The sequence below is a fragment of the Toxorhynchites rutilus genome, chromosome 3 (genome assembly GCF_029784135.1).
Source record: "Toxorhynchites rutilus septentrionalis strain SRP chromosome 3, ASM2978413v1, whole genome shotgun sequence".
In the NCBI taxonomy this organism is placed as follows: Eukaryota; Metazoa; Arthropoda; class Insecta; order Diptera; family Culicidae; genus Toxorhynchites; species Toxorhynchites rutilus.
The window spans coordinates 175525984-175545181 of NC_073746.1; the positions used below are offsets into that span (position 1 = coordinate 175525984).

At 37.1% G+C, this 19198-nt stretch overlaps 2 protein-coding genes across 4 annotated transcripts in view; one reads left to right on the forward strand and one right to left on the reverse strand.

Moving 5' to 3' along the window:
- LOC129775912 (uncharacterized) overlaps positions 1–19198 on the forward strand; it is a 580006-nt gene that overhangs the window by 309164 nt on the left and 251644 nt on the right. The gene's annotated exons all lie outside the window — the stretch shown is intronic.
- LOC129775911 (beta-alanine-activating enzyme) overlaps positions 15030–19198 on the reverse strand; it is a 286887-nt gene continuing 282718 nt past the window's right edge. The window contains exon 7 of the mRNA XM_055781158.1: positions 15030–15135. The gene's annotated coding sequence lies outside the window, so the exon portion shown is untranslated. The remainder of the gene's footprint in view (positions 15136–19198) is intronic.

Here is a 19198-nt window from a genome sequence, read left to right on the forward strand (position 1 = left end):
ACGTGCAAATCAATTATGGAAGGAGATGGCAGATTTAAAAAGCTGCCTTTGATTAAGGTTAAAATCTTAGAATGCCGACAACTCGGCAAAGTCTCCCAGGAAGGGAAAGAATCGAAATTTACGCCGTCCGACTCGTTTAGAGTCACTTTTGCTGGCTCCGCCCTCCCTGACTACGTTATGGTGGACAAATTGAGGCTACCGCTGCGACTCTTCGTGCCAAAGCCCATGACTTGCCTGAAATGCAAGTCAGTTGGTCACACAGCAGCTTACTGCGCCAACAAGGAGCGCTGTGCCACTTGCGGAGAGCAACATGTGGACAAATCCTGCAGTGCGATTGAGCAAAAGTGTCCATATTGCGGAGGAAATCCGCACGTGCTCTCGGCTTGTGAAACTTACAAGAGTCGCTGGGAGAAGCAGAAGCGCTCTTTAAAGGAACGCTCGAAGCGCACTTTTGCGGAAATTTTGAAGGGCGCTTCTCCATTGGCCCAACAGCAACAACCTTTAACCGCAAACAATGTCTTCGCTTCGCTGCCAGTTGACGAAATGGAAGCGGATACAGCTAACGAGGGCACACCGTACATCTTCCAAGGGAATCCCCGGCGCAAAAATGTGACCACTCCCAAAGTTCAAGGACAAGCCCCTCCGGTTATACCCTCTGTTAGCATGCCTAAAAAATCGAGTGCAGCGGACAAGCAAAATCAGGTTCCTCCTGGCTTCCGTGGGAATAATTCACCTTCGAACGACCCAGCACTCGAAGGGACATCAAAAACCCCAACTGTCCCTATTTTACCGACCAGTTCAACTTCCCAATCGGGATTTATAAAGTTGACTGACCTTGTGGCTCAAATCTTCACATGCTTTAATGTTTCCGACTCCATCAGAACCATTGTCATATCAATGCTTCCAGTATTAAAGACAATTTTGCAACAATTGATGCAAACATGGCCCCTCCTTGCAATGATTATCTCTCTTGATGTCTAATTCAAATAGAGAGGTCGGAGATATCACTGTTTTACAGTGGAATTGTCGTAGTCTTATCCCTAAATTGGATACATTCAAATTTTTAATTCATAACTTCAATTGTGATGTTTTTGCTCTGTCCGAAACTTGGCTTTCTTCGCGAGATGATCTCTCTTTCCACGATTTTAATATTATACGCTTGGACCGTGATGACAGATACGGAGGGGTGCTATTGGGGATCAATAAGTGCCACTCATTTTTTCGAATTGACCTTCCACCTATTGGAGGGATTGAAGCTGTTGCTTGTCATGCAAACATCAGAGGAAAAGACCTCTGTATTGTCAGCTTGTATTGGCCTCCGAGAGCTGCGGTTAGCCGCAAGCAACTTGTTGACATGTGCTCACTCCTTCCTGAGCCACGATTGATCTTGGGAGACTTCAATTCTCACGGAACTGCCTGGGGGGAACAGTACGACGACAATCGTTCACTGTTGATATATGATCTTTGTAACAGCTTCAATATGACACTTTTGAACACTGGGGAAACAACACGTGTACCTAAACCTCCTGCTAACCCAAGTGCTCTTGACCTCTCGCTTTGCTCGAATTCACTATCGTTAGATTGCAAGTGGAATGTAATCCAGGAACCCAACGGTAGTGATCACTTGCCAATCAAAATTTCCATCACCATTGGGTCGAATTTTTCTGAATCTATAAACATGGCATATGACCTCACAAGACACATTGACTGGAAAAAATATGCGGACGCGATTGCTCTAGCCATCAATTCCAGAGATGGTTTACCTCCATTGGAGGAGTATAACTTCCTTTCTCGTTTGATCTATGACAGCGCGGTTCGCGCTCAAACGAAACCCATCCCAGGCTCCACTATTCGTCGAAGGCCTCCCAATCCATGGTGGGATAGCCAATGTTCCAAGCTTTATCAGGATAAATCGAACGCATTCAAAGCTTTTCGGAAACGTGGAACCCCTGAAAATTTTCAGACGTATTTGGACCTTGAAAATCAATTTAAAAACTTGATCAAAGGGAAAAAACGTGCTTATTGGCGAAATTTCGTGGGAGGTTTGTCACGAGAAACGTCAATGAAAAAATTATGGAAAGTGGCTCGAAACATGAGAAATCGCTCTTCATCCAATGAAAGCGAGGAATATTCACATCGATGGATTTTGAATTTTGCACGGAAGGTTTGTCCTGATTCCGCTCCTGTGCAAAAAATAGTTCGAGATATACCACAAGATAGGTGCGATCTTGATTCCGAGTTTTCGATGGTAGAATTCTCTCTTGCTCTGCTTTCATGTAACAATTCTGCTCCGGGATCGGATAGAATTAAGTTCAACTTGCTGAAAAACCTCCCTGATGTGGCGAAACATCGCTTGTTGAATTTATTCAATCGGTTTCTGGAGAATAATATTGTTCCAGATGATTGGAGACAAGTACGAGTTATAGCTATTCAAAAACCCGGAAAACCCGCGTCCGACTTCAATTCGTACCGCCCAATAGCAATGCTGTCTTGTATACGGAAATTGTTGGAGAAAATGATCTTGTTTCGCCTTGATCGATGGGTTGAAACGAATGGCCTACTCTCAGATACACAATATGGGTTCCGCAGGGGCAAGGGGACGAATGATTGTCTTGCGTTGTTTTCTTCAGAAATTCAAATGGCTTACGCCGGAAAAAAACAAATGGCTTCAGTATTCTTGGACATAAAGGGGGCCTTTGATTCTGTTTCAATAGAGGTTTTGACAGACAAATTACACTCTCGGGGTCTGCCGCCTCTATTGAATAATATGTTATATAACTTGCTTTGTGAGAAGCATTTGAACTTTTCTCACGGAGATTCGGCAGTAAGTCGGGTCTCTTACATGGGCCTCCCCCAGGGCTCATGTTTAAGCCCCCTTTTGTACAACTTCTATGTAAGCGACATCGACAATTGCCTTACACAAAATTGCAGCCTAAGACAACTTGCAGATGATGGAGTGGTCTCTGTCGTAGGATCAACAGAATCCGACCTACAAGAACCCTTACAAGATACTTTGAACAATTTTTCAACCTGGGCCATTGGGCTAGGGATCGAATTCTCCACGGAGAAAACAGAGATGGTGGTTTTTTCTAGGAAGCATAGACCAGCAAAACCAAAGCTTCAACTTTTGGGTAAACCGATCACTCATGCTATGTCATTCAAGTATCTTGGGGTCTGGTTCGACTCCAAATGTACTTGGGGGGCCCATATTAGGTATCTGAGTAAAAAATGCCAACAAAGAATAAATTTTCTCCGTACAATTACCGGCACCTGGTGGGGAGCCCATCCCGAAGATCTTATAATGTTGTATAGAACAACTATTCTCTCAGTGATGGAGTATGGCAGTTTCTGTTTTCAATCAGCTGCCAAAACACACTTAATTAAACTCGAGCGAATTCAGTATCTTTGTCTCCGTATTGCGTTGGGATGTATGCCCTCAACGCATACCATGAGTCTCGAGGTTTTGGCAGGCCTACTCCCACTAAAAGATCGCTTCAATTTATTATCTCTTCGGTTCTTCATCCGGTGTAAGGTCATGAACCTATTGGTGATCGGAAATTTTGAGCGGCTGATCGAGCTAAATTTTCACTCCGGATTCATGAGTTCATATCATGAATTCATCTCCATGCAGGTTGATCCTTCTTCGTATATTCCCAACCGTGTTTGTTTCCCTGACTACATCAATTCCTCTGTGCATTTTGATCTGTCCATGAAGCAAGATATCCATGGATATTCAGATTACCAACGATCGAGGATCGCTCCAACGATCTTCGATGAAAAATATAGGGGTATCAATTGTGATAATATGTACTTTACTGATGGGTCCACTATAAATGAGTCCACAGGATTTGGAGTGTTCAACGAATTTTTTAGCACCTCACACAGTCTTCAGAATCCTTGCTCAGTGTATATTGCTGAATTGGCAGCAATTCATTGGGCGCTGGACAGCGTCGCCTCACGACCTGTTGAACACTATTACATTGTAACGGATAGTCTTAGCTCTGTCGAAGCTATCCGTTCAGTGAGGCCGGAAAAGCACTCGCCGTACTTCCTTGAGAGAATACGAAAAATTTTGAGTGCTTTATCCAGACGCTGTTATGTCATTACCTTTGTGTGGGTCCCTTCTCATTGCTCAATTCCGGGTAATGAGAGGGCTGACTCATTAGCAAAGGTAGGTGCGATTGAAGGCGATATTTATCAGCGTCAAATCGCCTTCAATGAATTTTACTCTTTAGTCCGTAAAAATACCATCGCTAACTGGCAACGCAAATGGAACGAAGATGAATTGGGCCGGTGGTTTCACTCGATTATCCCTAAGGTTAGCCTCAAACCATGGTTCAACAGTCTGGACTTGAGTCGGGACTTTATTCGCACCTTCTCCCGACTCATGTCCAATCACTGTTCGTTAGACGCGCTACTCTTTCGTTTCAATCTGGCCGGCAGCAATATCTGCGTTTGTGGCCGAGGTTACCACGACATCGAACACGTTGTTTGGTCGTGTGAGGTGTATCTTGTTGCCAGATCGAATTTAGAGAACTCCCTTCGGGCTAGAGGAAGGCAGCCCAATGTGCCGGTGAGAGATGTGTTAGCTCGGTTAGACCTTGATTACATGTCCCAAATATATGTTTTCCTTAAATCTATCGATGTTCGTGTGTGATTATCCTTATATCCTTATACCCTCCATTTCTTCCTTTGTGAGTAATTGGTCCGCTTGCTATAAACAAAAGAATGAAATGTAAATTCACAACTGATGTACGAATAGATTTAAGAATTGAGTGTGTGTGATTATCAACATTGTAATAATTTCCTTATACCCCATCCTTTTCCTGAGAAAATGTCACCCTTTTAATCTCGAGTCCACCACGAGTAATCGGTTTCCCACATTACTAACCATAGATTTAAGAAAATTGTTCATATATATAGTTTTAAAAATATATTTAAGATTTCGGCTCCTTTAAACTTATGTAACTGAGCCTGTAAAAATAAACGAATTTTTAAAAAAAAAAAAAAAAAAAAAACAAATGGACCGTTTGAAGCTAGCAACTGTCCAGAAACGTTCAGAATCGGCCAACAGAGGAGATGTTTTGCTCCATCTGAACAACACAAGGACACACAACTCCAGGAGCTTGATTGAGATGTTTAAATGCATCAAATGCGATTACCACCTTTTTCTCGCATTGCAAAATTTCCAGAGTGATAGGAAATCGGGCTCAAGAGAAGATAGTAAAAATCTATTGCCAGAGTTTTTCGCCAATAATGACCAAGACTTCTATGATAGAGACGTTATGAAGTCCGGACACATTTTGACAGCAGCAGCTTCTTTGAGAGCAATTAGTTATAGATTGTACTATTCCATTGTTATTCTTTTATAATTTGAAACCAAACATCAATAATGAACAAAAGTAATGACATTTATTTTCTGATTATTATTTTTTCATACTCTTATGCAACTCCTTCAATGGGAAATTTTATCGTTAACATTTTATTCATCCGGATTTAAAATCATTTTCTGAATGTGCTTTTCATTCCGGACATGGGTTTATGAAAAATTTGTCTTGATTTCTAACATTTTTGTCAACAGCTAGGTACAAAGCTGACACTGAACTAAATTGATACAATATTAACTATCAGTCACATAATTTCAACATGCAAAAATGTTATGGTTTTGGTATGATATTGAATATAATGAAAAAGTGTCCGGATTAAATAGCCGTCTGGATTCAAAGAGCATTGCAGTATCAACAATTGCCAGATAGATTTCAGATTCCATCAGAAAAAAATATTCCTTTCAGAAACATTTCAGATAGATTTTTGTTTAGCACTTAGGATGTACCATCTTGAATTAGGGTGGCTCGAAAATTCGGCTATTTTGCCAAATATTTTTTCATTGCTACTGAATCACTGAACCACCCTTCAAATATCTACTTTTAGGCGAAACCTCCAAAAATTTAAGTAGCTTTTGGGGTATTGACACCGAATAGACCCACTGTGTTCTAGTCATTTTTAAGCAGCTTAGACTATTTTACATAAAATATCAAAATTTCAAAAACAATCTTTTTACATATAATTTTTAGGTATAATTTTTCCCATTTTCAAATATTATTTCGCTGATTTCGACACATTTTCGAAAACTTTTGTACTGCCTAACAGTTTAGCGATCATTTCAAACAATTTCACAATTTCAAACAAATAAAAAGTATCTGAATGAAGTTTCTAATAAATATTAATAATCTTAAATTAATAAATACTAATAATCTTAATTAATCGAAAACTTAAAAAAAATGGATTGTGTTGAATTAAAGAGCCTTTAAATTCTCTATGAAAACTTTAAAACACAACTGTTGGGCCCTTTAAAAGGCCGTGGAAACTAGGCCAGCTATCGACTTCAGAGAATATAATACTTACATGGGGAAGAACACATATTTACCTTTGATAAAAATTAAACAATTTAAACAGTTGAAGAAATAGGTGGCAATACAGGGGAACTTCGATATAACTTCGATATAACGTACACATTTCCAAAGTGTAAAGAACGAAGGGAAACGTCATGAGAAAGGCCGGCTTCGTCTTCTTATTGAATTTATCCTTTAACTTTACTAAAACAGCAGCACCATAATGTACTATAGGCTACGTTTTTGAGTTCTACATTGTGCTTCGATATAACGTACAATTTTGAAAGTGAAATGTACGTTATATCGAAGTTATCCTGTATAGTTAACCCAAAAAAACCGTTTGACACTGCCATGTAAGCTCATTTAATAGCGCAGTTGGTTATGCGTAAATGAAAACAATACTTCTAGCGCAACGAAAAAAAAAAATATACAAACTTTAAGAAGAATTTTCTGTCGGCGCTCTAAATGCTCGGTTTTTCTGCATAAAAATGACTCCCAAAATAATATTGTACAGAAGTCCTTGGTTAAGCAAAATATTGAAATAACATTCCAATGAAGCAATCCCAAATGAAATCGACAAATGACGTATTCCGAAAGTGTAACTTTCTAATAGGACATTATCGCTACGTTTTGTATTAACCCACATGTCTTCAAATTTTTTTCAACGTAACTCCTGAACATATAGTTTTACCATAATGATGTATTTGGAAAAGTTGTTTAAAATTATAAGCGAATTCATAAAATTTGATGAACATGGCGGTATAACACGACAAACATATTAAAAGAGCCTATTTACTATAAAAATGACAATAAATTAGAAATATTTTTTAAACATCTCGAGAATGACTGCATTTAGAAGAAGATTGATGAAGAACTTTTGTATTTTAAATCACATTCGAATTCATAATTTGTGGCTAAAAATGATTGTTAACATACAAAAATTCGAAGTTTCGAAAATTCTTAAAAATTCGATGTTCCACAAAGTTCGTCAAAAATAGTTTTACTATCTTGGACTAATTTTTCAAATTTTCGACATGACTTCCATATTATAGGAAAAAATTTAAAAAAAAATTAAATATATGTATTTTAGATAATGCAAATTAAAATTTGTAAATAGAAAAAAGAGTACTGATTTTTATTTCTCAATGTTTAGTTTTTTTTACGTTTTAACATCAATACTCTATAACTCTTTCTAAGACACTGTTTCGGTACGACTCATAGTTTTTGAGATATAAATTATCAAAGATTTCTCTTACTAAAATCGACACGCCCTTTTCAAAAGTTACACTTGAGTCAAAAAATTCCCAAATGCTGTGGAAAACTCATGTTTCCTCCAAACGAAGGACTTGAGATATAAGTTGGAATAAGGCTTAGGTTTTCTCAGCTATCTGGACTCGAAAATAGTCGACCATCACGGAGATAATCTGGTGTATTCGATTACACTTGGAAGGAATTAATTTTTTTCTTTGAAGAAATCAGCTCATGACGACGCAACATCTACTCACAAACTGTATCTTGCTTGACAAATAGATTCATGCAAATATCTCAAATTGTTCATCTATATATATGATGTCTGTCTGTCTTTCTGTCTTTCTGTCCTTCTGTCTGTCTGATTCTTATGGACTCGGAAACTACTGAACCGATCGACATGAAAATTGGTATGTAGGAGCTCTTGGGGCCGGGGAAGGTTTTCGTGATAGTTTGAGACCCCTCCCCCCTCTCTGAGGGGGGGCTGCCATACAAATTAAACACAAATTTCTACATTACTCGGGAATTAATCAAGGCATATGGAGGTTTTAGGGTGCAATAAATGTTTTTATGGTGGTTAGACATCCCACCCCTCTCTCTAAGGGGGGCTGCCATTCAAATGAAACACGAGTTTCTGCATTACTCGAGAATTATTCAAGAATATAAAACCAAATTTGGCATGTGGAGATTTTAGAAATGAAACATAAATTTCTGCATAACTCGAGAACTAATCGAGCAAATGGAACTAAATTTGGCATATGGAGGTTTTAGGGAGCAATAAATGGTGCAGCCTTTCTGCAGCGGCGAAAAGTATAAAGAGATGTCAATTGCAATTACTATTTACACATTTACGATTCAGCAGTCATCCAGCTAGCACCCGCATAGCAGCGGCAGCGAGGCTTCCAAATTACCTTTCACAAGCCAGAATATTCGGGTTAAGTTTTCCAGATTGGCCTCTTTCAAGACTAGAGACGAATAAACTGGAAAACCATTGAAGCCTCTATAATTAAAACTCACTCACTCAATGTCGGATGGATCAGGTCAAAAGGAAAGCTTTTGCAACATAAGCTTCAGACACGATGCACACAAATTGCACCGGCCAAGAGTATAAAGACTGATTTCTATTCTAGTTTCGCTCCAGATAGTGAGCAGTGAACAAATTTTATTGAGGCGTTAATTTCAAAGAGATAATTGTAGTTCTAGTTGCTTGTTTTTAAAGGCTACGAAAGAGTTGGTTTTGAAGTTCTGAGTTAAAGTTGATCTTCATTTTTCAAGATGAGATGCCACATAACTTTAATGTTTAAACAGCCTTGAAGTATTTGAAATACGAAGAAGGCGTATTATTGCTCTGCTTTCATGTAGATCGTTGACTTTGAAATGGATGGTAAGACAGGTTAAAGCATGTCCACGTTGAATTTCGGACACCAAGATGATGCCAGTAAAACAAAAATTCACGTAATACAACAAAACCGATTGTTTATTTCAGTAAAATAGACTTATATCTAAAACAAGGAAAGCTTACTTCGATGTTAATTACGTTGTCTGTAAAATTCACGAACTTTCTTAGGAACATCTGCCATTAGGTTCCGTACAGTATCCTCAGATATGCTGGGGGCGGCGCTTTTCCATCTCCTCTTGAAATCATTAATGCCACTCGCTTTCTTCTATGTTTCGAATAGTTTTTGCTTAATCAGAGCCCAGTATTTTTCCACTGGGCGAAGCTCTGGACAGTTCGGTGGATTTGCTGTTTTTGGCACATATTAGACCTCATGTGCATTATACCATTCCAGGATGGATTTTGCATAACATAGAGACATACCTTCTCGTAAACATCTTCGTTGATAGTGCCGGTAGAGACGAAAGGTTTGGATTTTCGGCCACAACTGCATATGGCCTGCCAAACCAAGTACTTTTTGGGAAATTTAGACTGCTTCTTGGTCCGGAAACACTCGGCTACGGCATTCCTTCGCATTGCAGTATGAAAAGCAAGACCCGGAAGCTGTTTGAAGTCTTCTAGAACATAAGTTTCATCGTCCATTATGGTGCATGGACATTTTTGCAAAAACTGGGTGTAGAGCACCTTAGCACGGCTTTTTGCAGTGAAATTTTGCTTATCAGCACGATTGGGCACCTTTTTCACTTTGTACGCCTTCAGTCCATGCCTCTGCTTCACTTTTTGTACATATGATTTTGATTTTCCAACCTTCCGAGCCACATTTCCAACTGAAAGGTTGGGATATTTCTCAATAATGGCAACCACCTTTCGGTCCATCTGTCGGGAGCATACTTTTCGATATGTTCCGCTTCCAACCTACCGATCCAAAAGTTAAGCGCTGGTGAAACGATTTGCACACACTAAACACGGTATTCTTCGGCAGTTTTAGCCTTTTGCAAAGATCGCGTACCACAGTGTTGGATTTTGCTGCCGTTCGCGCAAAATGCGTTTGCGTACTTCCACTTGATTCCACGCCATTTTACCAAACTGAAGAAGAATGTAAACATGTAGGACATCGAAATAAAGAGGAGGGTTTCAGCTGTCATGTAAGTGAAATAGTTCATTGATTAGTGAAATATTTCATAAACTACACTGAAAGAAAAGTGTCCAAAATTTAACGTGGACAGGCTTTATAATTTAAGTTGCCGAAGAGGATTATATATGTGGCCAATTTGTGTACTTTTTCAGGAGAGTAAGGATTGGATCAAACTTCAGCTGCTCCTGGTAAACCAACCTAACCATTGACAAAACGTTTGTGTATACATATCCAAACAGAAAAGTCTTCAGGCAAACTTTCACACTTTTCACTTACACGATTACAAAATGCTATCCATTTCAAGATGCCTTTTCCATTCCGGAATTTGTTCAAACTCGATCTATCTACGACTTTAATGAAGATGTCAAAGTAACCACACTGTGTGGTGCTTTGGAATACATTTTCGAGGTTTATCTTTCGGTTATATAATATCTTGGTGTACTTATTGATGGCAATTTCGTCTCTAAGTATCGAGTTGAAGTTGAAACTTAAAGTTGATAGCGTCATCAAAAAGATTGCTAGAAGTATGGCATCATATTCCGTTCAAAGAATGAGTTATCCGCATGATCTGTAACAGTGCGGCTAAAAAGTTCAGAAGGTTGACGCCTAGATGGTGCCTCTTGCAAAAATTTGCATGACTATCACAAAGCACCATCTTTCAATGGATACGTGTCAAACTTTGACAGCAATCGGTAGATTGGCTCGTGAGTTACAGCATTGAGAGTGAAGCAACTTTTGTCATTGTGAAAAAAATGGAAAAATTCGAATTTCGTGTAGTGATAAACAAATTGCTTGAATTGGGCCTCGAATTGCTTCCACATCCACCGTATTCTCCAGATCTGGCCCCCAAAACCTTTTTTCTTTTCGCAGACCTGAAGAGAATGCTCGCTGGCAAGAAATTTAAGACCGATGATGAAGTGATTACCGAAACTGAGGCCTATTTTGAGGAAAAACCGAAAGTACTACTATGTACTATAAAAATGGTATCGAAAAGTTGCAAGATCGCTATAATCGCAATTATGTTGCAATTATGTTGAATAATAAAATTGAATTTTGCAAAAACAAAATAGTTTCACTGTGATACATTATAAACTTTTCAGCCGAACTGTTATAATCAGATTATATAAATAACTCGTTCCACTTCACATAGTAGAATAGATTTTCAAAAATACATACACATGACTAGTCTATAAATAAATGATCCACGCGCGTGTTCGTGTAGACATTAGCTATCTTGAATTTAATGTTCACGCCTATCGCATGTTCATCTTCAGATACCCAATTTATGTCTGCAACAAAATCCGTCCGTTTTATGTTACATACTGGTTTATCATGCATTTTCTTAAACTCTTTATAAAATTGTTGAGTGTTAAGTTTATTAGGAAATCCCGAGTTTACCCAATATGTTGTCAAACCACCTTCCGATGAACGCACAGTCTGCTGATGACAAACCATTGGTTTTCCCGAAAGTATCTACCGGAGAATAGTCATCGTGGGAGTCGTGGTATTTTCACAAAATCAGACGGATCTTCGTCTGAACATTTGTAAATACACTCTCCGATAGTCTACATTTGAGAAAGCCAATGGTTCGTCAAGTATCAAAAACTGCTTCATTGATTCATCAAATGTGAATGTATAAGTGTTAATGTAATTATCTAGTGTTAATTGACAGCAACGAATAATTAACTAGATAGGTTCGGAACAATTATACCGTAGGAAGTCACAATTAACTCAGTACTTACTTCTATTAGTATTAAATTAGTTATGTTCACAATGCTTGCGCCATGAACACGATAGATGCCACAAGACCATGGTTTCGCATAACAGTCATTCAATTATGCGACTTACTGAACGTCGAAACGTTGTCACCTTACATTTTTGCAGATCCGGTTTCATAACGCCACAAAAAAAAGATAAGTCTATAATATTGAAAGTTGTTTTACCATCATCGGTTGTCCGAACTGATGTGAACGCCGCATGATGCGATCGGAAGCCTCCCACAATCGAACTGCTCCTCTAAACTTAGTGGATCACCCTGAGATAGATTTAGTCGCCCACGGTAATTGAGGTGGTTTGATGTGATTCGCAGCTGTGTTTGATCGTGCCAATGGGATTGCACGATCGAACAGTGTTGTGTGGTTTTTACGTAGTTGAAGATTATAGTTTATTTCATTGTGAACTAATCTGTCACTCCGATGGAACAAACTTCTTGGTTTCGTACTCGTTTTCAAAACCTGAATCTTGTTTTTCGTTTTCTTCCCGGATACAGTTCACGTAGTACAAACTGGATCTTTTCCGGAAGGAAAACGACACTAAAAAAAGCTAGAGGTCAAATACCCAATACAATAATTGAAAATTGGATGGTTTCTGTTGCGAACCCCCTACGATTTCAATCTTTGTTTTTACTGCTTCCTGTAATACGAAGGCTTACTTCACAAGTCAACAGTTTTTCATGAAATTCCACTATGTGTCAATGAAATGAGTTACGCAAAAATGAAATATTCCAGGCGTCTTCAGCAGCTTTTTGATCCAGGAACCCTGAGGGCTTTTCTTTTTCTTTCGATTTTTATGAAAACCGATTTGGCTGAGAACAAAAATAATGCCGTGCGACAGCAGTCTAAATCAACTGCTATGCCTCTTGCGACTTCTTTCTTTTCGATCGTGTCAATAAACTCAAGGTCTCAAGAAGTCAAGGTATATCTGAAACGGCTCTAGTAGGGGAGGTGGGGGTAAAACGGACATGCTAAGGAGAACTTCAATTATATCTTCGGAAACTCATGTTTCCCAAAACTTTCATGCAGTTTCATGCAATTCAATATACTGTTTTTCTACCTAATTGGCCAAATATTTTACAAAAAAGTGTTTTTCAATGTTTTTTACTAAAATTAAAACAGACCGAAAAGTACAATTTTTTTATGGTAATATGGACAGGTTTGTAATATATGAAGCGTAGAGGTTTATCGATCGCGAGAGGAATAATTGTATTCAATCAAGGTCTGAACTCATCACGAATATCCGTTAAATGATGGCAAAATCGAATTAATCCACCTAGAAGTGATATCCTGCTTTTCAACAGTATAAACGGACAGGCCCTCAACTATTTTGGTTTGGTTCCAGTCAGCTTCTAAACAGTCCACATTTGGCGATTTGATTTCCATTTATAGACGCAGGGCATTCCTTAGGAATAGATTAAACAGATTTTTCACAGTTTATCTCACTCTCACTGGCAACTGTCCGTTTTACCCCACCAGTACAATTATTTCAATAATTTAAATTTTTCCACTCAAAAAAAAATTTACTTTTCCATTCATACCTAATATCGCTTCTTCGTTAACTCACAAACCGAAACATAACCATCAGCGAATTGAATTTTGATATTAAACCACTCAAAATGTTTAATATCGAAGCAGCTAAAATTACATCCTTACGCGGAATTATGTTTGATTTTCGGTTTTTGTTTCCCTATTCTATTTTTGATCAGTATGCATTGCCATAGGGTGGCTTAAATATTATAGAATAACATGTAGAAGGTGTTCTCATTAACAGAAATCGGAAATTCAAAATGTAACCATATTTCCCCCACTGTCCGTATTACCCGCGGTTCCCCTAATCATTTCTAAAAATTGGACTTTTTCGCGAAATCAATGTGTATACAATAGAGACTTTTTTTTCGTTTGTCCACCATAGAATTGATTACATATACATTACATATACATATTCATGGTGAAAAACTAAAAATATGTTTGATTCCGTTTGTCTCAAATTCTGAACAGCAAAAATGCAATTTAAAAAAAAAATTATAACTTTTGAGCTACTATTACGGATTCAGATGATTTATCGATATATCAAATAAATATCTTTGGAAAAATACAATACTCCCAAAAATTTTGATTTTGTGCATCGAAATTTGTTTCAAACTCCGAATTCGCTCACGCAAGCATTTGATCGCTGGTTTTGACAGTTACTTTATTGCAAATGCTTAGTATTATAAGTTATAGGCAGTACCGATACCTGTAAATGATGTTAAAATAAAGCCTATATCACAAGGAATATCAAGTAGTTTTTATTATTCAATCTATATATATATATATATATATATATATATATATATATATATATATATATATATATATATATATATATATATATATATATATATATATAAATCTCGTGTCACGATGTCACGGCTCGACCGAACTTGGTAGGCATGAGAATAGGTTGTGAACTGTATACGATAGTGCTAGGATACCGATTACTATATCTTTGATACCGGTTAAGGTGGTCCTATGCAGAAAAAAATCAGAATACTTTTCTTCATAAATTTGGCTTTAAATAATTCATATAATCACAAATTTTTATGGTGACATATTTATTATATTTTTGCACAACTAATATTCAAATAATTTAACCGGTCTTCGGATTTCAAACAGAACGAATTTATTTATGTTGTTAAATGACAAATGGTGCTACACCCGCTACATCGAACATCCACACATTCGAAAGTGACCTCACTTCGTCTGAAGCCAGGCATATCGCCGGCGAGCTGGAAGTATTTTTAATTGAGCACAACGAATTATTGAAATACTTCAAATCACACTTGCTCTGTTTACAAAATGAAATTCACGCTATTGTCATCAATCCTGATAAAGTACCTGCTGGAGAGCACGTGTTTAAATTCAATGTGCAAGCGTTGCTAAAATCATAGATGGCGACTGCACAGTGACGCGAGAAATTGTGATTCGAATAGAAAACACAAAATCTGGAGTTCATCGCTGATGCACATCGTTCATACGACTCTCTCCACAATCTTGTTCAATAGCACTAACGTTCCCAAAGTTCGCCCTCTCATCGTAGTATTACTTACATCATTTTTAGTAGTCCTTAGTTGAGATTTCTATACCAGGCAACATGCCTTGAATGTATTCTGAGTGGCAAGCTCTAGAGTGTGTGTGTGCCCAACCGTTCTGAAAATACAAGATGAATATTGCACAAACATTAGACAACGTAATCCTGCCACAGGTACTCCATTCCTTAATGACATCATTACTCATTTTGAGATAATATTTATGAATAGTGTGATATCACACGAATAAAACAAAAGAGTGCGCTCGATAGATTTTATATGTATCGTGTGATGTAATTCTATGATGTCGTGAGCTGTGTTAACAATTGAAGGTCAACATGTACGCGAAGGTAGAGAGTGTACGACTGTGTTTCCTACGACTTAATCAATATAAGTGGCGTGAGGAAGAATACATTCACTTCGGAAACGTTATCATGAGCAACGCGGACACAGCGTCAGAGTCGAAACTATCCGAACAGAGTGCAATTTTGCATTCTGTAATCCGATCGGCTCAAGTCCAATCGAGTTTTGCAAATGTGGCAAACTTGCGACGTGATTCGACATAGACAGCATTGAGCTCCGTGTCGCATTTCTGTGAAGCAAAAATGCAAAATGGATATTCGGGAGGAATAAACATGCTTTTAATACAATTTTTTCTAATAAAAATTGATTCTACATATCAAATATGTGTTCGAAATTCAACACATTCTCTGGAATTGGGGGAAAAATCTTGAACGAAAATTGTGTCTCACTATAATTTTATGTAATGAATAAAGTTTCGATGGAAATGAAAGGAAATTTATAGACAAAAAAGTTAAGTTAGGGTCAGGACTATGTCAGAGTCATAGTCGATTTCAATCGAATCATGAAATTCGATCGAGTTTCAAATCAATCGGAGTAATATAAAACCATTATCAGCCTCAATTATTGTTCACTATGTTTCACCACATGCATAAAACGTGTCAATCTATCACACATACATATTTGATACGCAAAAGTTAATTTTCCTTCATAATTTTTATTTTAAAAATGCTTTTATTGCACCCGAAAGTCAATCACCATTTCAGCTTCACAGAAACGCAACACGAAGTTTAATTTCGTCGATGTTGAATTGTGTGGCATTAACTGTCATCAGTAAAGTATAAGAAAGTTAGATTATACATACTCGTAGATATTTGCAATGGTTTCAACACGCGGTTGGACCAAAGTAATAGATAATCTTCGAAATTTTTAATTTCGATGATGCATATAGGTTATGAACAAGGTTACCAACTATAATTTTCAAAAATCAGGATGAATGAGAATAAAAATCAAGATAGCTCATATTGGGTTGTTCGGAAAGTTCGTGTCGATTTTTGGGAAAACAAAGGCATCATTTTTATTTTTATACATTTATTTAATTTTATATGCACAGCTTTTTTTTTCACAGTCTTTTGTCTAGCAGCTCAAAAATTCTATCCTTCAATAATAGCAAACGCTTACTCGTCGGAAACTGTTCAAGGTATTTTTCATGCTGTCCATAGAGTCGAAGTTCTTTCCCTTAACCCTCCTATACTCGCGCATACGGTATCATAGACCGAAAAGTGAATAATACTGTTTTGAGGAGGCTGAAGTAAATGACTATTAAAACTGAATGAAGTAAAAGAAAAGTTCAAGTTGAAGAATACAGTGAGTGAATTTTGCATGGATCTGAACCTGTAACAAATCCGGTTGATTTTGCTGATGGGATAGCACATTCCTGCCAGACTCCAAAAAATTTCGTTACGCTTGTGAAGCGAATCATTTCACAAATGCAATGGAAATGCAATCCATTTAAGATTTTTCGTGTCACTGGCACAATAACTGATTCCTTTCGCTTCATTTCTTCACCAGAATCGACTCTTCTCCCGAAAGCGATTGACGTGGATAATCTTCTGTGATTCGAGAATAATGAATGAATTCAGTTTCGAGATGAATTACGAAAGATTATGTACGGACACCAGTTTTTTTTTTCAAATGCCTGCAATTCAAATTTTGAAACGTATAAAAATATTACATATTATACATATAATATCTGCCAAATGAAAATCTGTTGTTCTTGAAGTAAGATTCTGGAGTGAGAGGGAAAAAAATGTTGCACTACCTTCAATGTTCATTTTAAATTTAAACAAGAATTGACCGGAGAGCTTTTTTATGAAGATTTCTACGATTGTCTCCTCTGCCGCCTCTGGAAGGAGGGTCCCATAAAAATGTTACACAACGCATCGCCAAATGTGTTGGTAAGCGCAAAACTCGAGAAAGGAATAGTCTGATTTGAGCTGTCTTCGTTTTATGATATTTTCTGTATCAAACATGTGTTCCATTTCTGAATAAACATAAACGCCTGAATGGCTAATATGTAATAGATAACAATTTGTATTAATGAGATAGGAATACTTTTACGCCTATATGGCTACTGTGTAATATACAACATGCGAAAAAATGTACACGATAAATTCGGCTCTGTTACAGCTGAATCGCTAGATAAGCCTAATAATAAAAAATAAAAACAGATGGGATAAAAAAAATGTGTTCCATGTAACGGAGAAACATGTTATTTGCAAGTAATTGAAGAATTTTGAGCGAGAATTGTGTCTGATAATTATAATGACGAGTTTTGGTAGAAGTACTAGGAATTTTATAGCAATAAAAAAATTAAGGGTCTATTAGAAAATTAATCAGTTAATAGTTCTGCGATTGAATCCACGAACGTTCGCTAAGTATGGAAACATGAATGTTTGAAAGTATTCATATCCATTTTGGGCGGGACGAAGTTTTCCGGGTCAGCTAATCATCTATAAAATGATGATTTTCTAACCTCATTACCAAAGAATCAATCTCTTCTGAATCGATCTTTGAAAAAGCGAATGCCCTTTTTAAATTTATTTACTTATTCTATTTAAATGTTGTTTTTTTTTCTTGAAACATGGTACAGGTAAACTTCGATATAACGTACATTTCACTTTCAAAATTGTACGTTGTGTCGAATTGTACGTTATATCGAAGCATAATAAAGTACTCACAAACGTAGTCTATAATACATAATTGTGTTGCTGTTTTAGTAAAGTCAATGAATAACTTCAATCAGAAGACGAAGCCAGCCTTTCTCATGATGTTTCCCTTCGTACTGTTGATTAAAGCATGATTCATTTAGAATCCGGAATTACAAAACCAACTGTATTTCGGGATTGATTGAAGGTACAAAACTTGTTTTAGCATCACCATACAGATAATTCTTTCTTCTATCAGAAAAAAAATATTGGAATTTTTTTTCCTCTACACTTTGGAAATGTGTACGTTATATCGAGGTAATATGTACGTTATATCGAGTGACGTTATATCGAGGGTACGTTATAACGAGGGTACGTTATATCGAAGTTTCCCTGTATAAACATATCACATATCTATTCAGACATTTATTCTATTTTGATTCTCATCATGAAGGTCATAAAAAATTTAAAAAGCCCAGAAAAACTGATTTTTCCAGGGCAAAATTATTTTTAGAAAAATTAATGAACTGATATTTATCCAGAAGCCCTCTGATCCCATAAAATGCAATCGTGCCATATGTGTGACATTTAGTCGATATCTTGATAGCAGTCCCAGTTCTAGAAAAGAACGCTTCAGCTGCACCTGATGTCATGATCCAATTTCGGCATGAAAACAGATTTACAAAAAAAAATCTATAATCAAAAAGATCAGAAAGATCGAAAAGAAAAGATCGATTTTCGCGATTTTCTTGGAGTACAAAGAATCGAAAATCGGAGAGGAAGAGATCAATCTTCTGAATATCGATCCAAGATCGCCCAATCCTAGTTGACAGGTCAAAAACAAAATTTCATTATTGAACTGGCTGCGCCATCTGGTTGTGAATCTAACTTCAATTCAATATTTCTTGTCTCTATTGACGAATTTACGCAAAGCTGAATCAGCTCATGCGACATCTACATTAGAGCTCAGAACCACAAAAGTGAGGATGTTTGTTTATTTTACGCACTGAAAAGCAAGATTCGGTGGTGATTATTCATTTTATTTCAATTTAGATTCATTTCAGCCATTGAATGTCGTCAGTATATGGCAAGAAAGTTGGAGTTTTGTATATTTACGATGGTTTCAACACGCGATTTGACCAAAGTCATAGATAATCTTCGAAAATTTTAAGTTTG